The sequence below is a fragment of the Melospiza melodia genome, chromosome 4 (assembly GCF_035770615.1).
Source record: "Melospiza melodia melodia isolate bMelMel2 chromosome 4, bMelMel2.pri, whole genome shotgun sequence".
Lineage (NCBI taxonomy): Eukaryota > Metazoa > Chordata > Aves > Passeriformes > Passerellidae > Melospiza > Melospiza melodia.
The window spans coordinates 74,253,574-74,260,612 of record NC_086197.1 but is presented as its reverse complement, the minus strand read 5'-3'; positions in this window follow the sequence as shown (position 1 = coordinate 74,260,612).

Here is a 7,039-nt window from a genome sequence, read left to right as displayed (position 1 = left end):
AATTGAATGCTGTTCCAAAGTCCTGAAAGCATCTTCCTGTTTTGCAGAGAAATCCTTTTATTTCAAAGCAGCTGTTCACCAGTCTAATCTTGAAGATATTCCCTGCAAAATCCTTTGGAGGAGGTGCATCCCTTATTTTTGTATGGCAGCAGAGGCATAACCCTCGGACATCAGGGTGGTTCAAAGCTAAAGCCAGCTGGACTAGTGGAATCATCTGTGCCCTTGGTTGAGAAACGGGAAGGATGCCTTAACTGCTGTGGGACTAAGTAATGCCTTGGGGAATATAAATTAGATGCTCACATGTCTGAATCTTTCCTTTACATCTTAGGGTAGATTCGCCCTGCTAGAGTTTTGGCACTTAATTCCATTGGTACTAAGATGTGGTGAATGAGAGCCTAAGAGTTGAAAAGGCTGCTTCGTGCCAGAGACCCATGCAGTTTGACCTTTTGTCTTACAGCAGTGGCTGTGAGCAGGAAGAAGTCCAAGATGAGTCTGATAGTTTTGCCCTGATACATTCTCGTAAGTATTCTCAGCCGAAACAATTTCCACAGCTTGAGCGCTTGTATTGGCAAATCTGAAGGCCTTCATCAAAATATATTAATGCAAGTATTTTACTAATGAGCATTTTGAGACTCTTGCTCCTTGTTGTAGAATGGACAGAAACCAGGCTGTTGTATCCCAGGCTACATCTGAAGCTACTGAGCATTGTTGTAGTCGAAGGTGCAGAAATTATGTTTCTAAGGGAAAGAAACAAGTCAGGAGGGCACTGGCTTCTGAGCATTGCAAGTAGCTGCCTTTCCAATTACCCCTCATAAATTTATTCACACTTAAGGATTTATTTTGTCTTTAGTTTCACTGATTAAATTCTCAGAGAATTCCCAAGGGCCTGAGACACTGAAAACCATAATTCAACACTTGGGATGTGCAGTTAGTCCATCCAGCTGTGCTGTATGAATAAAAGGTATTCACCAGGGAAATGATGGATGTCAGAGACTGTAGCCTTCAAAGACAGACTTGAGTTTTGGTTTCCTCCAAGGCTTCTTTTGAAGCCAGAGTGGCTACTAATGTGTTCATCTCAGCTGTGTAGTTTGGTAAAGTATGATTAGCAAGTTTCATGTTTCTATGAAATATAAGCACAACACACAGAAATATAGCACTACACAGAGAAATATGACACAACACACTTCTGAGTTGGAAGAGACCCAAAGGTTCATCAACATGTGTAGCATTTGACTGCATGGGAGAGAGTGATCAACCACATGATGAGTTAAAAATTCATGTCAGGTTGCATCTCTAGTTCCAGGATTTAACCCATGCCTTGCAATGTGTGTTTAAACAGTGTCTTTCTTCTCTCTGATTTCCATCTATCAGTGGCTTCTCACCCATGATCTGACTCTGCTGTCATAGCTGTACTATAAACCCACCAAATCACAGGACTCAGGTTTTAAGTAAGACAGGAAATACTATTTTTCAAGAGGTTCCCAGTGGAGATCTCAAACTGGTTGTGTGATGTTAAGCAAGGGTGGTAGAGCAGAATAGCAAAATGAACTCATTAAACCAGGGCAGCCTCTGAGCACTTGGTCTCTGGGACACACATCTGCAGCTCTGCTGAGCAGTAGCTACCAAATTCTGTCTATTCTCTGGGCAAGTGATAATTAATTGAGTATAGTCAGGCCCAAGAATTGCTACCTGTCAAACGCTGGAGAGCACAGCACAAGAAAATATAAATTCCTTGTTCAGATCTGGAGTATGGAATGATTCGAGAGTAAAACAAGTGGCATCCCTAAAATCCAGATACTTTCTGGTGAATGCAGCCTGGAATTGCATGACAAATGGATCCCTAGCCATGGTTGTGATAAGTTTTTGGTTGTGTATTATCCAGATATATTCAGAAAGTAGAGATGACATTCACATGATGAGTAGCTCTTCTTTTCATTTTATTATTCAAACTTGGAAAGTACTTGCTCTGCATTTGGATTTTGTCAATTTACTAATTTACCTTAATGAGACTAAAGGAAAAGAAAGTTTGCCTTCACTGGCTATCTTGGCTTGTATCAGGTGTTAGGAAAACATGAAGATGTACTTCTCAGGCTGCAAAACTCAAAAAATGGGGTACATGAAACATACATGAAATTCTCATTAATCAGTTAAGCCTTCCCTACTCAGAGGACAGTCTTACTGGCAGGGCAGACCATTTATGTAACATATCAAGCACAAGATCTGTGCAACTATATCAAAGTCTCCCTAACAATTCTTCTTCTACATCAGCTCTGCCCTTTCTCAGATGGCATTTCCATCCTTGATGGAAATTTCCTGATGCTTAATGGCAAGCTTGCATATTAGCAGCATCTACAATTTTTTGCCAAATTTACATGCATCTGATTTTTCTGCAAGCTCTTCTTTTTTTTTTTTTTTTTTTTTTTTTAAGGTTTGAACAGCTAACATTTAGGTCTGCACTCCAGTAAATCCCCATTTCTGGCCTTTGTCTTCATGGTGGACTTCAGCTTATCAGATGTGTGCTGGAAATGCAAAACAGCTTAGAGGAAACAGTCAAGGAGGTTCCTGGACTGTGTGGAAGGTAACTTCCCCACACAGCTGGTGAGTGTGCCAGCTGGGGAGCTGCCCTGCTGGACCTGCTGTTTGTGAACAGAGGAGGACTGTAGGTGATACAATGGTCAGCAGCAGTCTTGTGCACAGCAGCCATTAGATGATAGAGTTTTCTATTCTTGGAAAACTAAGTAGAAAACTCAGCAGAATGCTGTCTTGGACTCCCAAAGCCTTGGCAGGGAGTCCTTTTTAGAAGCTTCATTGGTAGAGTCCCATGGGCGGCAGTCCTGAAGGGCAAAGTATTCCAGTAAAGCTGGATGTTCCTCAAGAAGGGACTTTTAAAGACACTGGAGCAGGCTGTCCCCATGTGCCAAAAGACTGGGATGGCTGAATGGAGAGCTTTGTCTGGAACTCAGGAAAAGAAAGGGAAATGATGACCTTTGGAAGAATGGCCAGGCAGCTCAGCAGGACTACAAGGGCATGAGCTTTTTCAGGTAGGAAATTGGAAAGACCAAAACACAGCTAGAACTTAACCTGGCTACTCCATAAAAGACAATAAAACTGTTTCAATAAATACCTTTGTGACAAATGAAGGAAGGGCCCTGGAGGCTCTCCATCCTTCGTTGAATGGGACGGGAAACACAGGAACAGAGAATGAGGAAAAGGCTGAGGTACTCAATGCCTTTTTTGCCTCAGTCTTTAGTAGTAAGACCAGTTGTTCTCTGAGAGCTCAGTCCCCTGACCTGGGAGACAGGGGCAATGAAGCCCAGATGATCCAAGGGGAAGTGGTCAGTGACCTGCTACACCACTTAGACAGACACAAGTCTCTGGGGCTGTATGGGATCCACCCAACGGTGCTAAGCTGCCTGTGGCTTGCACAGGTGCACTGTTTGTGAGGTAAAATATTGGCTGGATGGCTGGGCCCAGAGAGGGATGTTTAATGGCCAACTGGTGGCTAGTCACTGGCGGAGTGTCCAGGGCTCAGTACTGGGGCCAGGCCTGTTTAATGGCTTTATCAATGATCTGTACAAGGAAATTGAGTGCACCCTCAGTCATATTCCAGATGGCACCTCCACAGAATTGGGAGGAAGGGTTGGTCTGGTGGAGGGCGAGAAGGCTCTGCAAAGGGATCCCGATAGGTTGCATTGATGGGCCAAAGTTGTATGAAGCTGAACAAGGCACAAAGTGCTGGGTCTTGCTTTAGGGTCATGACTAGCACATGCAGCGCTACACGCTTGGAGGAAGAGTAGCTGGGAAGCTGATTGACAGAAAAGGTCCTGGGGATGCTGTTGGACATCAGCAGCATGCCCAGATGGCCAGCAAGGCCAGTGGCATCCTGGCCAGTATCAGCAAGAGTGTAACCAGTAGGGCCAGAGCAGTGATTGTCCCTCTGTGCTTGGCACTGGTGAGGCCACACCTCAAGTGCTGTGTCCAGTTCTGGGCCCCACACTACAACAAGGACATTGAGGTATGGAGCGTATCCAGAGAAGGGCAACACAGCTGGTGAAGAAGCTGAAACTCAGTTCTTCCGAGAAGTGGCTGAGAGAGCTGGGGTTGTTTATCCAGGAGAGAAGGAGCTCAGAGGAGACCTTATCACTCTCTCCAGCTGCCTGAAAGGAGGCTGTAGCAAGGTGTGGGTCAGTCTCTTCTTCCAAGTAACAAGCAATAGGGCAAGAAAGATTGGCCTGAAGTTGTGCCAGGGGAGGTTTAGATTGGATATTAGAAAAAGGTTTTTCAGTGAAATGGTTGTTGAGCATTGTAACAGGATGCCTAGGAAAGTGGTTAAGTCAACCAACCCTGGAGGTATCTAAAAGACATGCAGATATGGTGCTTAGGAGTGTGGTTTGGTGGTGAAGTGGTCAGTGCTGGGTTAATGGTTGAACTCAATGATCTTATAGCTCTTTTTGCAACCTAAATGATTCTGTGATTCAATGACATAACTTCAAGATATCCAAAGGATAATGGAGAGGCTCCTTTATTTTGCTGCATAAGCTGTGTTGGAAACTGGTAGCATAGGTATCTCAGGAGAAGATGTATTTTCCAGGACCTTGTGACAGCAGCAGCTGAAAGCTTTGTAATTCAAAAGAAGCATGTAAATATGGGGAGTGTCCTACCTAGCCCAGGGCAAATTCACATTCTGCTTTTCCTGACTGCAAGTTTTCCCAAAGGCACCTCCAATCAGCATGGATAAAATGCATAAAATTAATTTAAGAACAGAAATTAGTAATTTAAATGCCCTTTACCTTCTATTAAAATCAGATATGCAAAAACTTCAGCACACCTGCCATTTCTGTTGTGAAGACTTGACATGGTGTGAGCCATCTGCCTCCATGCATCCACAGAATGTTCCTCTATGGCAGCCTGAGATGCTCAAACTTTATGGAAGCCGTATAGCTTCCATAAAGCCAAGAACAAGGATCTTGATATAGAAACATATGCACACTTGCAGGAGACAGAGATGAGGTAATTAAATACAAGTCCTTTCTAAGGCTGTCGTTGCTTAGATGTGCTAAAGGCAGCACTAGCCAGTCATAATTTTACTGGATTCTGTGTATGACACTTTGGAAATGTCTATTTGAACTCATTAATGATTTCCAACTTTGCTTTTCCAGTAAAAATAATACCACAATCTCTACGTTTCTGTTTGTAAGCTTTGGAGTGACATATTCTAGCCAAAGAAATTATACATTAATCCTGTCAAAGCATTTTTTGAGATTGATCCTGAATTTCCCTGGCAAAAAATGCTTTGGACTTACACACTGAAACATATTTGTAATAACATAGCTATCTGCCATTTTCCAAGTTAGATGGATTTCCCACACTCTTGGAGGTAATTGTCTCACACTGTTTTGTCTAACCTGAGCATGTTAGACAGCAGTCATTAATGTTCTTCAATGTATTACCAAGCTTGGCAGTCTGGGCCCAGGTTATGTCATCACTGCAGAGCTGCTGCAGACTTTTAGGCAGATTTTGCTCTAAATTTCCCCATTCAAAAATGCTCCCTTGACATTTTGGTGATGGTCATTTCAGGGGTGTCCTGGTCCAAGAAAGTAACTCAGTCAGGTTATGCTAACCTGGATGCAAACCACTTAGGTTACTCCAACTCAGAGATACCTCAGAACAGCAATGGTAGAAATAACACTCAGCAAACTAGGAGCAAAACTCCAGCTGTGCAGGAGGCATTAAAGTTTTGACTACATGTTTAATTTCTACATTCTTGTACCATCCCCAAAGTATTCTGGCTTACACCTGCTGCTTTGTTTACCATGAAGCTTAGGACGCAGTTCAAATAAAAGGTATGACACCCACCTGATGTGGGGCATGAACCCATTATAAGCTGACTTCTTAAGCATAGCTGGCACCAAAAAATGTTGTACTTCCTTGCACTGTGCAGACTCTTTGGTATATGAGTGTTACCTGCACCACATTAAAATTGGGTGTATCACCGGTGGCCTGGGGAAACCTTTGGTCTGTATTTCAAGGAAAAGAAGAGTTGTGAAAGGAGGGGAAAATTAGATTTGTGCATTCTGGCCAGGCTTGAGTCACGTCACAGCTCAGTATTTTCTCCATTTGTCTCGTAAATATTTTCAGTGCATTGGGAAAACATAGTCCATGTTCAGAAAACAGAATAGGAAGCTGCACTGCTGTCTTGCTCTGTATGCAGCAGCAAAGGGCAGCCTCGAGGAGAGCCTGGGTGGGCTTGTGTTGGGTGCTGGCTTCCTCTGTAGCTGCCCACACAAGCCACTTGCAAGCCTTCCAATCCTTGCAAGCCACAGCTGCCCTATGAAGAAGGAGCAAAACTGGCATCCAGCCCACAACATTAGAAGATTTGGGGCACCCTGTTGTTGCCATTCTAATTTCTGAGGAGGCAGTTTGCCTTGACACTTACTTCTCTTCCTACCTCCTGCTGTTTCTTTTTTTACCGTCCTGACATCCTGAAAGCAATTTAAACTTTGCCAGGTTAGTCAGGCTTTTGAGAAATCTAGATTTAGCGAAAGAATTTCACAGCACTCCCAGCTGAACTTAACCATTCCCCAGGAAACTGCTGTGCTTAGGAGTCACCATCATTCTGAGCAAACACAGATGGAATTAGCATTCTTTCAATCCAGTTCCATAAAAAGCTTCAACAGCTCAGTTTCAAATGACTGAAGTAATTTCTGTCAAATCTGGCTTGGCATTAGAGCTCAGCAAGTTGCAAAAAAATACACAGAAGTGAAATATTGAAGTGTGAAAAGAAATTGATTCCCTGTCAAGTTATGTTGCAGATGTGCACAAAATCTTACTGCAGCATGCGCCCTGACTTTTGTGCGTGATTTTAACACATGTTGAAAGCTAGATATATGGATGTGACTAAAGTTTTTTAGCTATGCTTCTTCCTGCAGAAACCACACATGAAACGCTTCAGTCATACAGAACTTTATTTGGAAATTTCATTTTCCTAGTTTGGATTTTTTTTCACCCTTGTGACATATCAGCAATAGTACAAAGCATG